The sequence below is a fragment of the Phyllobates terribilis genome, unplaced genomic scaffold (genome assembly GCF_046119375.1).
Source record: "Phyllobates terribilis strain yellow unplaced genomic scaffold, ASM4611937v1 Scaffold_123__1_contigs__length_5148117, whole genome shotgun sequence".
In the NCBI taxonomy this organism is placed as follows: Eukaryota; Metazoa; Chordata; class Amphibia; order Anura; family Dendrobatidae; genus Phyllobates; species Phyllobates terribilis.
The window spans coordinates 1,042,093-1,060,654 of NW_027362883.1; the positions used below are offsets into that span (position 1 = coordinate 1,042,093).

Consider the following 18,562-nt stretch of genomic DNA (forward strand, 5'->3'; position numbering starts at 1 on the left):
GCTGGAGGGGGTGAAAGTAATCCCCTCTTTTCAGTTTTCAATGAAAGTACTGACGATTCATTTGTTTAGTCCATTTATTACAGACTCTGAGGTTGAAAGTTACCTATCAATGTATTGTGACAAAATCATCCCTAAGAGACGCGGGGAAACACAGTTTGGAGTGTGGAACGGGAAACGTGTGTATGTGGTATCATTTAGGAAGAACCCGAATGAGGAGGGGGGCGTGTCCAGACCTCCGCCGCAGGTTTATATCAACCATAGCCGCGGTTATTTATTCTTCCCAGGGATGCCACACTACTGCCGTGTGTGTAAAAAATATGGACATCTGGATGCAGAATGTAACAAGTGTTTTAGTTGCATGGGTACTCCTCACCAGATGGATGAGTGCCCTAAAAATAAGAAAAAGGATGTAGAGGAGATGGACACATCGCCTGAAGAACAGCAACAAGAAGCTAAAGACGATGTGGAAGCAGGCATTGCTGCTGAAGAGGAAAAAGGGGAAGAGGAGAAAGAAAGGAGTGAGAAGGAGGAGACAGAAAGAAAGAGAAAAGAGGAAGAGGAGGGACGGGCAATGAAGGAGAAGAAGAAGGAGGAATGGGTTAAAAAATCACAAGAAGAAGAGGAAAGGAAGTTGGAAGAAAGGAAGAGAAAGAAGGAAGAGGAAAAACAGAAGAGGATAGAGGACATAGAAAAAAGGGCCATGGAGATAAAGAAACAGATGGAAAGGAAAAAGAGAGAAGAGCAGAAGAAAGAAGATAAGAAGAAAGAAGATAAGAATGAAAAGAAGAAGATAGAAGAACAGAAGAAAGAAGATCAGAAGAGAGAAGAGAAGAGTCAAATGTTGCAAGAAATTTCTCCACTAAGTAAAGGGAGTAGTTGTGGAGGGGAAAGTGATATTCCAGAAGTAGTGGAGTCCACTCCTACTAATTCCCTGTCGCAGAGCTTACCTTGCGCGCAGGTACAAATGGACTGCACAGAAAAATCTCTAAAAAGAAGTGTGGATAGAAGTGATAATGAAGGAATACCATGTGGTGGGAAAGTAAAGGCATTAGAAGCAACAAGTCTGCTGGGGAGTGTGTCATCTTCGGATGTATCAGATCTGGAGGTAGACCCATCTTCTCCGGCAGTAGAGAATGAGGGCGGAGGGAAGAGCCCTGCACTAAATGTTAGAAGATGATCCGCTCAATGTCCCTGAATGTTCAGGGGTTTAACGACCTATATAAGAGAACTGCTTTATATGATTTTTTAAATAATGAAAATATTGATTTTATCTTTCTACAAGAATGTAATTTGACAAAAAAAATAAGCTATGAATATTTACAGGGTATATGGAAGGGTAACTTATGCTTTTCTGGTGGGAACGAGTCAAAAAGTGATGGTGTGGGGTTTTTATGCTCTAAAGATTGGGAGATTGTAAATTATGAAGAGATATACCCTGGGAGGATTTTAAGAATTGATGTGCAGAAAAATGGGAAGAAAGTGAGGTGTTTTAATGTGTATGCAAATGCAGAAAAAGCCTTGAGATTACATTTGTTTGAACTGTTGCAGCTGTTTTTACCTGGAGTAGATCCATTAGTTTTAGGTGGGGATTTTAATTGTCATTTAAAAAATGTAAAAGATGGGTCAGCTTCATGTCTTAGAAATATTTTAGCAGCTTTTAATCTTAAAGATACATGGGCATTAGATGGACAAAAAAAGGAGCATGAAGTCACTTGGGTGGGGAGAGGTGTTTCATCCAGAATAGATTATATTTTTATATCTCAAGCCCTAACATGCTCAGGTTTTAAAACGCATTCAACACCTTTTTCAGATCATAAAATAATAGAATGTAGTTTTAAAATAGAATCAGATGTGGATAAAAGACCGTCACACTGGAAATTTAATGTATCCCTACTACAAGACGAGGTGGTTATGGAAGGTTTTAAAAAGCTGTATGAAAAACTGAAGCTAAAAAAAACGTTTTTTAAATCTATTTTTAATTGGTGGGATTTTGTCAAGAAGGAGGTAAAAATATTTTTTATTAAAGAAGGAAAGAAGAAAGCTGCTGCAAAACGTATTTTTTATAATGATCTTAATGCTAAACTGCAATGTTTTTTTCACCTCGAAAATAACGGATGTGATCTGCAGGAGGCGATCCGAACAACAAAAGAAAAGATCCAAAACTGCCTGAAAGAAAAAGGTAAAGAAATTATTTTTAATTCCCGAGTAAAAGTTTTAGACGAGGATGAAAAATGCACAAAATTCTTTTTTAAAAAAATATGTGACAAGAAGGATTATATGAAGGTTTTGGAAGGAGAAACAAGTTTGGAGGGGAAGAAGATGAAAGCAAAAGAATTTTATGATGATTTATTTTCTGTTAAAAACACGGATGTGTCTCTAAAAAAACATTTTTTAGAAGGACTGGAAAAAAATTTTAATGCGGAAGATAAATCTTTTTTAATAGGGAATTTTACTAAAGAGGAAGTTTTTAATACAATTAATACGCTACAAAATAACAAAACGCCGGGAGCAGATGGACTACCTGTTGAATTTTACAAGTGTTTATGGGAGATCATGGGTGAGGATTTTTATGAAGTAATTTTAGAAGCAGAAGCATCTTTTAGTGTCCCAGAGTCGTGGTGGGAGGGTCTTATTGTTTTATTATTTAAGAAAGGAAATAAAGAACTGATTAAAAATTGGAGACCAATAACCCTTTTAAATACGGACTGTAAGGTATATGCAAAGTTACTAGCAAATAGATTAAAAAAGGTAATCGGCTCAGTAATAGAAGTGGATCAGACGTGTGCAGTGCCAAATCGGAGAATCAGCGACTCATTGATTTTAATCAGGGATGTTTTATGGGATGTTTTAGACAGAAAACAAAAGCTTGCTCTAATTACTTTGGATTTTGAAAAAGCGTACGATAGAGTTGCCCATGATTTTTTATTTGCAGTTTTAGAGAAAATGGGATGCCCGGATGTTTTTAGCAAACGTATTAAATCTCTTTACAAATCATGTTTTAGCAAAATATCTATTAATGGTTTTTTATCTGATAATGTAAAAATAAACTGTGGCGTTAAACAGGGGTGTCCCTTATCCCCTATTCTTTTTATTTGTGCAATTGAACCACTTTTAGCAGCTTTTAGGAGAGATAAGGTAATCAATGGTTTTTTTATTCCCGGGAGTTGCAATGAACAAGTTAAAGTGGTGGCATATATGGATGATGTGACGGTTTTAGTTAAAGACACTAGAAGCATGAACAGAGCCATAAGAACAGTGGATTGGTTTGGGGGCGCATCGGGTTTTAAAATTAACATGGAAAAATCTGGTATTTTAACTGTTGGTGATTTTATTGTAGATTCTGAGTGTAAATTAACAAGAATGAATGAAGTAAAAATTTTAGGTATTTATTTCTCAGAGTCAGGTGGTAATGTAAGAAATTGGGAGTCTCTGCTGGAAAGAGTTAAGAAAAAGATTACTTTCTGGCAGTTGAGAGATCTTACCCTGGAAGGAAAAATTTTAATTATTAGACAGGTTTTACTCCCAATGTTTTTATATGTCTCAACAGTTTTTATCCCCCAAAATAATATCATGAAGAGAGTTATTAAGGTATGTTTTAATTTTTTATGGATATCCAAGATGGAAAGAGTAAAGAGAGAGGAGATATATAAATCAAAGAAAAAAGGTGGGAAAGGTTTTCCGGATATTAGGTCCTTTTTATATGCAAAGTATGTAGCGAACTGTGTATGCACTTTATTAGGACCAGGCTCTAAGCTAAAGTTGTTTTCTATATATAATTTAGGTTTCTATATTAGAAATTATAAATGGTTGGAGATGTCTCTAAATAGGCCTTATAGGTTTTTACCTCCAGGAAATTATATTGTTTTAGGAAAAATTTTAAGAGATTTTAAACTTAAGATGGTCGAAATAAATGTTCTTAAATGCCATAAAAAAATCCTAAAAATCCTGGAAGAGAGAATAGGTATCAGTCCTGTGGAACATTTTTCATTCAAAATTGTGGAAAGAATCTGGATGAATGTAAATTATAGTGTGTTATCTAATGAACACAGGGATTTACTCTGGTGTATAGTAAAAGACTGCCTGCCAACCCGTGAGTTCCAACACAGGCGTGGGTTGGTAAGATCTGAAGTGTGCCCAAGATCCAGGTGTGGGAATAGTGAAACACCCATGCACATCTTCTGGAATTGTAATTTTGCACAGACAATATGGAGGAAAGTGTGCAATATAGTGAGAGCTGTGAGTACTGTTAATTTTTTGGATTTTAACAGAGTATTTTATGGGATGGGGATAAGAGAGGAGGATTTTAAAATTGTATGGATTATTATTGCATGTGTGAAGGCGGCATTGTGGAAAGCAAGGAACATTTTAGTGTTTAAACATAAGGAAGTAACAGTCGACCAGTGTATTAAATTATGTCTAAGTTATTTGTACATGTATTTCTGGAGGGACAAAATGACGCTTGGCAAGGTGAAAGCAAATGAGAAATGGAAACAATGTAAATGGAATGAACTTACCTTGTAAGCTTTGATTTTTTGAAAACCTGTGGAAAAACAAAAAAAGAAGAACAAAAACAAACAAAAAAAAATAGCCAAAACTATATAATTTTTAAAAAAAAAAAAAAGAGGGAAAAAATAAATAAATATATATATATAAAAGAAAAAGAAAATAAAAGATTTGGAGAAGTATTAAAATTGGTAGAATGCACGATGATGGATTTGAGTCTTCTTATCTTTTTGTTGATTCCAAGACTTTGTAATCTGAGTGTTAAAAAAAAAAAAAAAAAAAAAAAATCTGTTCTTATCAGTTTAATATCTGATACGTCCCCTATCTGGGGACCATATATTAAATGGATTTTTAGAACAGGGAGATGGAAAAAGAGCTTGCTCTGTCCACTCCACGCATTGACCTGGTATTGCAGTATCTCCAGGACCGGTGCACCCCTTCTTTAATGCAGTTTCTAAAATCAGAAAGAATTGAATTCAATGTTTTTTGTTCATTTTGCTTGTTTGTCGGATTTTGGGATGGACTCTTTGGCTTTGCTTTTCTTCTCCTCATTGGATTTTTCATGTTCAAAGTTGCAGAAGCCAGATTACAAGCTCATTTTGGTTCAACTTCAGCAACTGTGCATTGCATTGCCATGTAATGTGATGCAATGCTATCTTTCTAGCTCTCCCTTTTTACTTCCTTTTGGATAAACAGACATATTAGGCAAGCATTTTGGAGCTTTCACCTAAATAACTACAGGTGGTGAGATAAGCTGCACAATATAATTGACCTTTCAGTATATTGTTGCACACACACCATCTATTTAGCAAATGCCCTTGTTATCAACAGCAGCCTTTTAAACTCACCTGAGCTAACAGGTATGTGCGCTGGTTACTCTGCTGCGCTTAAAATTTCTTTTTTGGTTTGCTACAATGCCTTTTCTGAAACGTTGTCTCCTTCTGCTGGAACACTGACTTCTTTCATTTAATGCCTGCAGACTATAAAAGAGAACCCAACCCAAAAAGTTTGGTTGATTAGTCTGTGGCATTCTGTTAAACTGTTGCTTATGGCGGTCTCTGTGAGCTTCTCAGCGACATTCAGCCAGCCAGGTATCCTGCCTGCAGTAGATGGAATGTGGCAATGGAACGCTGGCTGCGCGTGTCATAATAGGCTCTGAGCCTTTATATACCTGTGCACAGCAGCAGCCACCTTCAGTCTGCTGCTGGACAGCCAGCAGCAGCAGCAGCAGGAGAGGTATGTAATCAGGAGCCCTCCTGCTAAGGGTAGACAGCTGCTCGTTCCACCCCACCCCCCGCCTTAATTGGTTCTCCTCCCTTCCAATGGTGTTGAGGCGGGTGGGAACAGCAGGGGGTGAAGGTACTGTGTTTAAAGAGGTGGAGTTATGCAGATCTAAAACGCGTGGATTGCAGCAGCAGCAAGCCGAAAAGTGCAGGCATGTAAGGGATCTAGAGGTTGACAACATGTCTTCTTAACGGGAGTCCAGGAGCTCATCTCCACAAATGGACTTTTCAGGATCCTTGGGTGGCTCCGTAGTTTGAAACCAATTCTGGTTATCGCTTCTCGGCCTTTTGGCTAAGATCAAGTGTAGTATCTGTTCTTATCAGTTTAATATCTGATACGTCCCCTATCTGGGGACCATATATTAAATGGATTTTTAGAACAGGGAGATGGAAAAAGAGCTTGCTCTGTCCACTCCACGCATTGACCTGGTATTGCAGTATCTCCAGGACCGGTGCACCCCTTCTTTAATGCAGTTTCTAAAATCAGAAAGAATTGAATTCAATGTTTTTTGTTCATTTTGCTTGTTTGTCGGATTTTGGGATGGACTCTTTGGCTTTGCTTTTCTTCTCCTCATTGGATTTTTCATGTTCAAAGTTGCAGAAGCCAGATTACAAGCTCATTTTGGTTCAACTTCAGCAACTGTGCATTGCATTGCCATGTAATGTGATGCAATGCTATCTTTCTAGCTCTCCCTTTTTACTTCCTTTTGGATAAACAGACATATTAGGCAAGCATTTTGGAGCTTTTACCTAAATAACTACAGGTGGTGAGATAAGCTGCACAATATAATTGACCTTTCAGTATATTGTTGCACACACACCATCTATTTAGCAAATGCCCTTGTTATCAACAGCAGCCTTTTAAACTCACCTGAGCTAACAGGTATGTGCGCTGGTTACTCTGCTGCGCTTAAAATTTCTTTTTTGGTTTGCTACAATGCCTTTTCTGAAACGTTGTCTCCTTCTGCTGGAACACTGACTTCTTTCATTTAATGCCTGCAGACTATAAAAGAGAACCCAACCCAAAAAGTTTGGTTGATTAGTCTGTGGCATTCTGTTAAACTGTTGCTTATGGCGGTCTCTGTGAGCTTCTCAGCGACATTCAGCCAGCCAGGTATCCTGCCTGCAGTAGATGGAATGTGGCAATGGAACGCTGGCTGCGCGTGTCATAATAGGCTCTGAGCCTTTATATACCTGTGCACAGCAGCAGCCACCTTCAGTCTGCTGCTGGACAGCCAGCAGCAGCAGCAGCAGGAGAGGTATGTAATCAGGAGCCCTCCTGCTAAGGGTAGACAGCTGCTCGTTCCACCCCACCCCCCGCCTTAATTGGTTCTCCTCCCTTCCAACGGTGTTGAGGCGGGTGGGAACAGCAGGGGGTGAAGGCGCTGTGTTTAAAGAGGTGGAGTTATGCAGATCTAAAACGCGTGGATTGCAGCAGCAGCAAGCCGAAAAGTGCAGGCATGTAAGGGATCTAGAGGTTGACAACATGTCTTCTTAACGGGAGTCCAGGAGCTCATCTCCACAAATGGACTTTTCAGGATCCTTGGGTGGCTCCGTAGTTTGAAACCAATTCTGGTTATCGCTTCTCGGCCTTTTGGCTAAGATCAAGTGTAGTATCTGTTCTTATCAGATTAATATCTGATACGTCCCCTATCTGGGGACCATATATTAAATGGATTTTTAGAACAGGGAGATGGAAAAAGAGCTTGCTCTGTCCACTCCACGCATTGACCTGGTATTGCAGTATCTCCAGGACCGGTGCACCCCTTCTTTAATGCAGTTTCTAAAATCAGAAAGAATTGAATTCAATGTTTTTTGTTCATTTTGCTTGTTTGTCGGATTTTGGGATGGACTCTTTGGCTTTGCTTTTCTTCTCCTCATTGGATTTTTCATGTTCAAAGTTGCAGAAGCCAGATTACAAGCTCATTTTGGTTCAACTTCAGCAACTGTGCATTGCATTGCCATGTAATGTGATGCAATGCTATCTTTCTAGCTCTCCCTTTTTACTTCCTTTTGGATAAACAGACATATTAGGCAAGCATTTTGGAGCTTTCACCTAAATAACTACAGGTGGTGAGATAAGCTGCACAATATAATTGACCTTTCAGTATATTGTTGCACACACACCATCTATTTAGCAAATGCCCTTGTTATCAACAGCAGCCTTTTAAACTCACCTGAGCTAACAGGTATGTGCGCTGGTTACTCTGCTGCGCTTAAAATTTCTTTTTTGGTTTGCTACAATGCCTTTTCTGAAACGTTGTCTCCTTCTGCTGGAACACTGACTTCTTTCATTTAATGCCTGCAGACTATAAAAGAGAACCCAACCCAAAAAGTTTGGTTGATTAGTCTGTGGCATTCTGTTAAACTGTTGCTTATGGCGGTCTCTGTGAGCTTCTCAGCGACATTCAGCCAGCCAGGTATCCTGCCTGCAGTAGATGGAATGTGGCAATGGAACGCTGGCTGCGCGTGTCATAATAGGCTCTGAGCCTTTATATACCTGTGCACAGCAGCAGCCACCTGCAGTCTGCTGCTGGACAGCCAGCAGCAGCAGCAGGAGAGGTATGTAATCAGGAGCCCTCCTGCTAAGGGTAGACAGCTGCTCGTTCCACCCCACCCCCCGCCTTAATTGGTTCTCCTCTCTTCCAACGGTGTTGAGGCGGGTGGGAACAGCAGGGGGTGAAGGTGCTGTGTTTAAAGAGGTGAAGTTATGCAGATCTAAAACGCGTGGATTGCATCAGCAGCAAGCCGAAAAGTGCAGGCATGTAAGGGATCTAGAGGTTGACAACATGTCTTCTTAACGGGAGTCCAGGAGCTCATCTCCACAAATGGACTTTTCAGGATCCTTGGGTGGCTCCGTAGTTTGAAACCAATTCTGGTTATCGCTTCTCGGCCTTTTGGCTAAGATCAAGTGTAGTATCTGTTCTTATCAGTTTAATATCTGATACGTCCCCTATCTGGGGACCATATATTAAATGGATTTTTAGAACAGGGAGATGGAAAAAGAGCTTGCTCTGTCCACTCCACGCATTGACCTGGTATTGCAGTATCTCCAGGACCGGTGCACCCCTTCTTTAATGCAGTTTCTAAAATCAGAAAGAATTGAATTCAATGTTTTTTGTTCATTTTGCTTGTTTGTCGGATTTTGGGATGGACTCTTTGGCTTTGCTTTTCTTCTCCTCATTGGATTTTTCATGTTCAAAGTTGCAGAAGCCAGATTACAAGCTCATTTTGGTTCAACTTCAGCAACTGTGCATTGCATTGCCATGTAATGTGATGCAATGCTATCTTTCTAGCTCTCCCTTTTTACTTCCTTTTGGATAAACAGACATATTAGGCAAGCATTTTGGAGCTTTCACCTAAATAACTACAGGTGGTGAGATAAGCTGCACAATATAATTGACCTTTCAGTATATTGTTGCACACACACCATCTATTTAGCAAATGCCCTTGTTATCAACAGCAGCCTTTTAAACTCACCTGAGCTAACAGGTATGTGCGCTGGTTACTCTGCTGCGCTTAAAATTTCTTTTTTGGTTTGCTACAATGCCTTTTCTGAAACGTTGTCTCCTTCTGCTGGAACACTGACTTCTTTCATTTAATGCCTGCAGACTATAAAAGAGAACCCAACCCAAAAAGTTTGGTTGATTAGTCTGTGGCATTCTGTTAAACTGTTGCTTATGGCGGTCTCTGTGAGCTTCTCAGCGACATTCAGCCAGCCAGGTATCCTGCCTGCAGTAGATGGAATGTGGCAATGGAACGCTGGCTGCGCGTGTCATAATAGGCTCTGAGCCTTTATATACCTGTGCACAGCAGCAGCCACCTTCAGTCTGCTGCTGGACAGCCAGCAGCAGCAGCAGCAGGAGAGGTATGTAATCAGGAGCCATCCTGCTAAGGGTAGACAGCTGCTCGTTCCACCCCACCCCCCGCCTTAATTGGTTCTCCTCCCTTCCAACGGTGTTGAGGCGGGTGGGAACAGCAGGGGGTGAAGGTGCTGTGTTTAAAGAGGTGGAGTTATGCAGATCTAAAACGCGTGGATTGCAGCAGCAGCAAGCCGAAAAGTGCAGGCATGTAAGGGATCTAGAGGTTGACAACATGTCTTCTTAACGGGAGTCCAGGAGCTCATCTCCACAAATGGACTTTTCAGGATCCTTGGGTGGCTCCGTAGTTTGAAACCAATTCTGGTTATCGCTTCTCGGCCTTTTGGCTAAGATCAAGTGTAGTATCTGTTCTTATCAGTTTAATATCTGATACGTCCCCTATCTGGGGACCATATATTAAATGGATTTTTAGAACAGGGAGATGGAAAAAGAGCTTGCTCTGTCCACTCCACGCATTGACCTGGTATTGCAGTATCTCCAGGACCGGTGCACCCCTTCTTTAATGCAGTTTCTAAAATCAGAAAGAATTGAATTCAATGTTTTTTGTTCATTTTGCTTGTTTGTCGGATTTTGGGATGGACTCTTTGGCTTTGCTTTTCTTCTCCTCATTGGATTTTTCATGTTCAAAGTTGCAGAAGCCAGATTACAAGCTCATTTTGGTTCAACTTCAGCAACTGTGCATTGCATTGCCATGTAATGTGATGCAATGCTATCTTTCTAGCTCTCCCTTTTTACTTCCTTTTGGATAAACAGACATATTAGGCAAGCATTTTGGAGCTTTCACCTAAATAACTACAGGTGGTGAGATAAGCTGCACAATATAATTGACCTTTCAGTATATTGTTGCACACACACCATCTATTTAGCAAATGCCCTTGTTATCAACAGCAGCCTTTTAAACTCACCTGAGCTAACAGGTATGTGCGCTGGTTACTCTGCTGCGCTTAAAATTTCTTTTTTGGTTTGCTACAATGCCTTTTCTGAAACGTTGTCTCCTTCTGCTGGAACACTGACTTCTTTCATTTAATGCCTGCAGACTATAAAAGAGAACCCAACCCAAAAAGTTTGGTTGATTAGTCTGTGGCATTCTGTTAAACTGTTGCTTATGGCGGTCTCTGTGAGCTTCTCAGCGACATTCAGCCAGCCAGGTATCCTGCCTGCAGTAGATGGAATGTGGCAATGGAACGCTGGCTGCGCGTGTCATAATAGGCTCTGAGCCTTTATATACCTGTGCACAGCAGCAGCCACCTTCAGTCTGCTGCTGGACAGCCAGCAGCAGCAGCAGCAGGAGAGGTATGTAATCAGGAGCCCTCCTGCTAAGGGTAGACAGCTGCTCGTTCCACCCCACCCCCCGCCTTAATTGGTTCTCCTCCCTTCCAACGGTGTTGAGGCGGGTGGGAACAGCAGGGGGTGAAGGTGCTGTGTTTAAAGAGGTGGAGTTATGCAGATCTAAAACGCGTGGATTGCAGCAGCAGCAAGCCGAAAAGTGCAGGCATGTAAGGGATCTAGAGGTTGACAACATGTCTTCTTAACGGGAGTCCAGGAGCTCATCTCCACAAATGGACTTTTCAGGATCCTTGGGTGGCTCCGTAGTTTGAAACCAATTCTGGTTATCGCTTCTCGGCCTTTTGGCTAAGATCAAGTGTAGTATCTGTTCTTATCAGTTTAATATCTGATACGTCCCCTATCTGGGGACCATATATTAAATGGATTTTTAGAACAGGGAGATGGAAAAAGAGCTTGCTCTGTCCACTCCACGCATTGACCTGGTATTGCAGTATCTCCGGGACCGGTGCACCCCTTCTTTAATGCAGTTTCTAAAATCAGAAAGAATTGAATTCAATGTTTTTTGTTCATTTTGCTTGTTTGTCGGATTTTGGGATGGACTCTTTGGCTTTGCTTTTCTTCTCCTCATTGGATTTTTCATGTTCAAAGTTGCAGAAGCCAGATTACAAGCTCATTTTGGTTCAACTTCAGCAACTGTGCATTGCATTGCCATGTAATGTGATGCAATGCTATCTTTCTAGCTCTCCCTTTTTACTTCCTTTTGGATAAACAGACATATTAGGCAAGCATTTTGGAGCTTTCACCTAAATAACTACAGGTGGTGAGATAAGCTGCACAATATAATTGACCTTTCAGTATATTGTTGCACACACACCATCTATTTAGCAAATGCCCTTGTTATCAACAGCAGCCTTTTAAACTCACCTGAGCTAACAGGTATGTGCGCTGGTTACTCTGCTGCGCTTAAAATTTCTTTTTTGGTTTGCTACAATGCCTTTTCTGAAACGTTGTCTCCTTCTGCTGGAACACTGACTTCTTTCATTTAATGCCTGCAGACTATAAAAGAGAACCCAACCCAAAAAGTTTGGTTGATTAGTCTGTGGCATTCTGTTAAACTGTTGCTTATGGCGGTCTCTGTGAGCTTCTCAGCGACATTCAGCCAGCCAGGTATCCTGCCTGCAGTAGATGGAATGTGGCAATGGAACGCTGGCTGCGCGTGTCATAATAGGCTCTGAGCCTTTATATACCTGTGCACAGCAGCAGCCACCTTCAGTCTGCTGCTGGACAGCCAGCAGCAGCAGCAGCAGGAGAGGTATGTAATCAGGAGCCCTCCTGCTAAGGGTAGACAGCTGCTCGTTCCACCCCACCCCCCGCCTTAATTGGTTCTCCTCCCTTCCAACGGTGTTGATGCGGGTGGGAACAGCAGGGGGTGAAGGTGCTGTGTTTAAAGAGGTGGAGTTATGCAGATCTAAAACGCGTGGATTGCAGCAGCAGCAAGCCGAAAAGTGCAGGCATGTAAGGGATCTAGAGGTTGACAACATGTCTTCTTAACGGGAGTCCAGGAGCTCATCTCCACAAATGGACTTTTCAGGATCCTTGGGTGGCTCCGTAGTTTGAAACCAATTCTGGTTATCGCTTCTCGGCCTTTTGGCTAAGATCAAGTGTAGTATCTGTTCTTATCAGTTTAATATCTGATACGTCCCCTATCTGGGGACCATATATTAAATGGATTTTTAGAACAGGGAGATGGAAAAAGAGCTTGCTCTGTCCACTCCACGCATTGACCTGGTATTGCAGTATCTCCAGGACCGGTGCACCCCTTCTTTAATGCAGTTTCTAAAATCAGAAAGAATTGAATTCAATGTTTTTTGTTCATTTTGCTTGTTTGTCGGATTTTGGGATGGACTCTTTGGCTTTGCTTTTCTTCTCCTCATTGGATTTTTCATGTTCAAAGTTGCAGAAGCCAGATTACAAGCTCATTTTGGTTCAACTTCAGCAACTGTGCATTGCATTGCCATGTAATGTGATACAATGCTATCTTTCTAGCTCTCCCTTTTTACTTCCTTTTGGATAAACAGACATATTAGGCAAGCATTTTGGAGCTTTCACCTAAATAACTACAGGTGGTGAGATAAGCTGCACAATATAATTGACCTTTCAGTATATTGTTGCACACACACCATCTATTTAGCAAATGCCCTTGTTATCAACAGCAGCCTTTTAAACTCACCTGAGCTAACAGGTATGTGCGCTGGTTACTCTGCTGCGCTTAAAATTTCTTTTTTGGTTTGCTACAATGCCTTTTCTGAAACGTTGTCTCCTTCTGCTGGAACACTGACTTCTTTCATTTAATGCCTGCAGACTATAAAAGAGAACCCAACCCAAAAAGTTTGGTTGATTAGTCTGTGGCATTCTGTTAAACTGTTGCTTATGGCGGTCTCTGTGAGCTTCTCAGCGACATTCAGCCAGCCAGGTATCCTGCCTGCAGTAGATGGAATGTGGCAATGGAACGCTGGCTGCGCGTGTCATAATAGGCTCTGAGCCTTTATATACCTGTGCACAGCAGCAGCCACCTTCAGTCTGCTGCTGGACAGCCAGCAGCAGCAGCAGCAGGAGAGGTATGTAATCAGGAGCCCTCCTGCTAAGGGTAGACAGCTGCTCGTTCCACCCCACCCCCCGCCTTAATTGGTTCTCCTCCCTTCCAACGGTGTTGAGGCGGGTGGGAACAGCAGGGGGTGAAGGTGCTGTGTTTAAAGAGGTGGAGTTATGCAGATCTAAAACGCGTGGATTGCAGCAGCAGCAAGCCGAAAAGTGCAGGCATGTAAGGGATCTAGAGGTTGACAACATGTCTTCTTAACGGGAGTCCAGGAGCTCATCTCCACAAATGGACTTTTCAGGATCCTTGGGTGGCTCCGTAGTTTGAAACCAATTCTGGTTATCGCTTCTCGGCCTTTTGGCTAAGATCAAGTGCAGTGATCTAGCGGTTTCTGCCTTGGTCTTGGCTGGGAGGCGCTTGGGGTACCCGGCTCCTTGGCCTGGGGGGATCGCTACACTTATCGGTGGAGCTAAACCCCCCTGCTGCTATTAGGGAGTCGGATTAGTCCCTGGGCAACGAGAGGCGATCACCTTGTCACCACACATAGCTGTGGGGGGCAACTGTCGCCACACATAGCTGTGGTGGCAACATTTGGAGGATTAAAAGGAAAAAACGGAAGGAAAACGGATCGTTGAGATGGAGTTTTGGAAAAAGAAGAGATGCTTACGTTTTTTTGTGAAACGGGAGACGGAAGAAACTTTTTTGGAAGAAAAATGGATTCTGGAAATTTTGAGGAAATATGAAGTTTTGGAGAAGGATATCTACTGTATGCAAGAAATAAAGCAAGGTAAAGTTTGTGATGTGACTCTAGTTTCTGAGGAAAAGTGCATTCATTTTTTCAAAGGCTGGAGTGAAGAGGATTCTGGGAAAATTGGAGTAAGTGCATCATTCATGGGGAAACCGAAGAGTGTGATAATTTACATGGACAATCCGTTTGTGGAAATAGAGGAGATAATGGTTTTTTTGGAATCTAAATGTAAGATGGTAAAGTTTCAGAAATTATACAGGAACAAAGTTGGTATTTGGAACGGAAAGAGACGTTTTTTGGTGTGGACAACAGGAGAAGAAAATTTGCATAATGGGAGGATTATGGTAAACGGGAGTTCTGGGTATTGTTACATGGAAAGCAGCAAAGGAACTTTTGAAAAGAACTTTGGAGGACAAAAGGAAGATATTGGTGATAAAATGAAGAAGGAAGTTGATGCCATAATTATAGAGGAGAATAAGCAGGGAAAAGAAGTTGAAAGTTTAAAGGTGAAATTGAAGAAAAAGGTAACGGTACAGGAAAATTGTGGATCAAGGAAAGTATCTGGTGAAAAGAAAGAAGTAAAAGAGGAAAAGGGTAAAGTGTTGGAGAAGGTGGTGACTTTCAGAGATGATGAGGAAGAGTATGATAGGGAACAGATGCGGTTAGAGCATGAGGAGGAAGAAAAGAAGTTAAGGGGTTTTGTTGGGAGGAAAGTAAAAGAGAAAAAGGGGATATTTAGTTTGGGAAACCGGGTGAAGTAATGTCAGTGGTGATTTGTTTGGAAACTGTTGAAACTGCAAAGGAATTGTTATGTTTAACTTTATATATATTAATTCAAATGAAAAAATATAAATATAATATCTAAACACGATGATGGAACTAAAATCTTGAGTTTGGTGATATACGATTTAAGATTATAAAACTTAATTTCTGAGTGTTTGGAAAAAAAAAAAAAAATCTGTTCTTATCAGTTTAATATCTGATACGTCCCCTATCTGGGGACCATATATTAAATGGATTTTTAGAACAGGGAGATGGAAAAAGATCTTGCTCTGTCCACTCCACGCATTGACCTGGTATTGCAGTATCTCCAGGACCGGTGCACCCCTTCTTTAATGCAGTTTCTAAAATCAGAAAGAATTGAATTCAATGTTTTTTGTTCATTTTGCTTGTTTGTCGGATTTTGGGATGGACTCTTTGGCTTTGCTTTTCTTCTCCTCATTGGATTTTTCATGTTCAAAGTTGCAGAAGCCAGATTACAAGCTCATTTTGGTTCAACTTCAGCAACTGTGCATTGCATTGCCATGTAATGTGATGCAATGCTATCTTTCTAGCTCTCCCTTTTTACTTCCTTTTGGATAAACAGACATATTAGGCAAGCATTTTGGAGCTTTCACCTAAATAACTACAGGTGGTGAGATAAGCTGCACAATATAATTGACCTTTCAGTATATTGTTGCACACACACCATCTATTTAGCAAATGCCCTTGTTATCAACAGCAGCCTTTTAAACTCACCTGAGCTAACAGGTATGTGCGCTGGTTACTCTGCTGCGCTTAAAATTTCTTTTTTGGTTTGCTACAATGCCTTTTCTGAAACGTTGTCTCCTTCTGCTGGAACACTGACTTCTTTCATTTAATGCCTGCAGACTATAAAAGAGAACCCAACCCAAAAAGTTTGGTTGATTAGTCTGTGGCATTCTGTTAAACTGTTGCTTATGGCGGTCTCTGTGAGCTTCTCAGCGACATTCAGCCAGCCAGGTATCCTGCCTGCAGTAGATGGAATGTGGCAATGGAACGCTGGCTGCGCGTGTCATAATAGGCTCTGAGCCTTTATATACCTGTGCACAGCAGCAGCCACCTTCAGTCTGCTGCTGGACAGCCAGCAGCAGCAGCAGCAGGAGAGGTATGTAATCAGGAGCCATCCTGCTAAGGGTAGACAGCTGCTCGTTCCACCCCACCCCCCGCCTTAATTGGTTCTCCTCCCTTCCAACGGTGTTGAGGCGGGTGGGAACAGCAGGGGGTGAAGGTGCTGTGTTTAAAGAGGTGGAGTTATGCAGATCTAAAACGCGTGGATTGCAGCAGCAGCAAGCCGAAAAGTGCAGGCATGTAAGGGATCTAGAGGTTGACAACATGTCTTCTTAACGGGAGTCCAGGAGCTCATCTCCACAAATGGACTTTTCAGGATCCTTGGGTGGCTCCGTAGTTTGAAACCAATTCTGGTTATCGCTTCTCGGCCTTTTGGCTAAGATCAAGTGTAGTATCTGTTCTTATCAGTTTAATATCTGATACGTCCCCTATCTGGGGACCATATATTAAATGGATTTTTAGAACAGGGAGATGGAAAAAGAGCTTGCTCTGTCCACTCCACGCATTGACCTGGTATTGCAGTATCTCCAGGACCGGTGCACCCCTTCTTTAATGCAGTTTCTAAAATCAGAAAGAATTGAATTCAATGTTTTTTGTTCATTTTGCTTGTTTGTCGGATTTTGGGATGGACTCTTTGGCTTTGCTTTTCTTCTCCTCATTGGATTTTTCATGTTCAAAGTTGCAGAAGCCAGATTACAAGCTCATTTTGGTTCAACTTCAGCAACTGTGCATTGCATTGCCATGTAATGTGATGCAATGCTATCTTTCTAGCTCTCCCTTTTTACTTCCTTTTGGATAAACAGACATATTAGGCAAGCATTTTGGAGCTTTCACCTAAATAACTACAGGTGGTGAGATAAGCTGCACAATATAATTGACCTTTCAGTATATTGTTGCACACACACCATCTATTTAGCAAATGCCCTTGTTATCAACAGCAGCCTTTTAAACTCACCTGAGCTAACAGGTATGTGCGCTGGTTACTCTGCTGCGCTTAAAATTTCTTTTTTGGTTTGCTACAATGCCTTTTCTGAAACGTTGTCTCCTTCTGCTGGAACACTGACTTCTTTCATTTAATGCCTGCAGACTATAAAAGAGAACCCAACCCAAAAAGTTTGGTTGATTAGTCTGTGGCATTCTGTTAAACTGTTGCTTATGGCGGTCTCTGTGAGCTTCTCAGCGACATTCAGCCAGCCAGGTATCCTGCCTGCAGTAGATGGAATGTGGCAATGGAACGCTGGCTGCGCGTGTCATAATAGGCTCTGAGCCTTTATATACCTGTGCACAGCAGCAGCCACCTTCAGTCTGCTGCTGGACAGCCAGCAGCAGCAGCAGCAGGAGAGGTATGTAATCAGGAGCCATCCTGCTAAGGGTAGACAGCTGCTCGTTCCACCCCACCCCCCGCCTTAATTGGTTCTCCTCCCTTCCAACGGTGTTGAGGCGGGTGGGAACAGCAGGGGGTGAAGGTGCTGTGTTTAAAGAGGTGGAGTTATGCAGATCTAAAACGCGTGGATTGCAGCAGCAGCAAGCCGAAAAGTGCAGGCATGTAAGGGATCTAGAGGTTGACAACATGTCTTCTTAACGGGAGTCCAGGAGCTCATCTCCACAAATGGACTTTTCAGGATCCTTGGGTGGCTCCGTAGTTTGAAACCAATTCTGGTTATCGCTTCTCGGCCTTTTGGCTAAGATCAAGTGTAGTATCTGTTCTTATCAGTTTAATATCTGATACGTCCCCTATCTGGGGACCATATATTAAATGGATTTTTAGAACAGGGAGATGGAAAAAGAGCTTGCTCTGTCCACTCCACGCATTGACCTGGTATTGCAGTATCTCCAGGACCGGTGCACCCCTTCTTTAATGCAGTTTCTAAAATCAGAAAGAATTGAATTCAATGTTTTTTGTTCATTTTGCTTGTTTGTCGGATTTTGGGATGGACTCTTTGGCTTTGCTTTTCTTCTCCTCATTGGATTTTTCATGTTCAAAGTTGCAGAAGCCAGATTACAAGCTCATTTTGGTTCAACTTCAGCAACTGTGCATTGCATTGCCATGTAATGTGATGCAATGCTATCTTTCTAGCTCTCCCTTTTTACTTCCTTTTGGATAAACAGACATATTAGGCAAGCATTTTGGAGCTTTCACCTAAATAACTACAGGTGGTGAGATAAGCTGCACAATATAATTGACCTTTCAGTATATTGTTGCACACACACCATCTATTTAGCAAATGCCCTTGTTATCAACAGCAGCCTTTTAAACTCACCTGAGCTAACAGGTATGTGCGCTGGTTACTCTGCTGCGCTTAAAATTTCTTTTTTGGTTTGCTACAATGCCTTTTCTGAAACGTTGTCTCCTTCTGCTGGAACACTGACTTCTTTCATTTAATGCCTGCAGACT

At 41.7% G+C, this 18,562-nt stretch overlaps 9 non-coding genes and 1 pseudogene across 9 annotated transcripts; all 10 read left to right on the forward strand.

The window, feature by feature from the left end:
* Positions 1-4,725: 4,725 nt before the first annotated feature.
* LOC141202542 (U2 spliceosomal RNA) lies at positions 4,726-4,943 on the forward strand (annotated as a pseudogene).
* A 1,115-nt stretch (positions 4,944-6,058) lies between these two features.
* LOC141203114 (U2 spliceosomal RNA) lies at positions 6,059-6,249 on the forward strand. The gene has a single exon (XR_012274253.1). It is a non-coding gene; the product is annotated as a U2 spliceosomal RNA (small nuclear RNA).
* A 1,115-nt stretch (positions 6,250-7,364) lies between these two features.
* On the forward strand, positions 7,365-7,555 carry LOC141202279 (U2 spliceosomal RNA). The gene has a single exon (XR_012273558.1). It is a non-coding gene; the product is annotated as a U2 spliceosomal RNA (small nuclear RNA).
* Positions 7,556-8,667: 1,112 nt separating this feature from the next.
* On the forward strand, positions 8,668-8,858 carry LOC141203115 (U2 spliceosomal RNA). The gene has a single exon (XR_012274254.1). It is a non-coding gene; the product is annotated as a U2 spliceosomal RNA (small nuclear RNA).
* A 1,115-nt stretch (positions 8,859-9,973) lies between these two features.
* LOC141203116 (U2 spliceosomal RNA) lies at positions 9,974-10,164 on the forward strand. Its single transcript, XR_012274255.1, has one exon. It is a non-coding gene; the product is annotated as a U2 spliceosomal RNA (small nuclear RNA).
* A 1,115-nt stretch (positions 10,165-11,279) lies between these two features.
* On the forward strand, positions 11,280-11,470 carry LOC141202261 (U2 spliceosomal RNA). Its single transcript, XR_012273540.1, has one exon. It is a non-coding gene; the product is annotated as a U2 spliceosomal RNA (small nuclear RNA).
* A 1,115-nt stretch (positions 11,471-12,585) lies between these two features.
* On the forward strand, positions 12,586-12,776 carry LOC141203117 (U2 spliceosomal RNA). Its single transcript, XR_012274256.1, has one exon. It is a non-coding gene; the product is annotated as a U2 spliceosomal RNA (small nuclear RNA).
* Positions 12,777-15,221: 2,445 nt separating this feature from the next.
* LOC141202663 (U2 spliceosomal RNA) lies at positions 15,222-15,408 on the forward strand. The gene has a single exon (XR_012273883.1). It is a non-coding gene; the product is annotated as a U2 spliceosomal RNA (small nuclear RNA).
* A 1,115-nt stretch (positions 15,409-16,523) lies between these two features.
* Positions 16,524-16,714, forward strand: LOC141203118 (U2 spliceosomal RNA). Its single transcript, XR_012274257.1, has one exon. It is a non-coding gene; the product is annotated as a U2 spliceosomal RNA (small nuclear RNA).
* Positions 16,715-17,829: 1,115 nt separating this feature from the next.
* Positions 17,830-18,020, forward strand: LOC141203119 (U2 spliceosomal RNA). Its single transcript, XR_012274258.1, has one exon. It is a non-coding gene; the product is annotated as a U2 spliceosomal RNA (small nuclear RNA).
* The last annotated feature ends 542 nt before the right edge of the window (positions 18,021-18,562 follow it).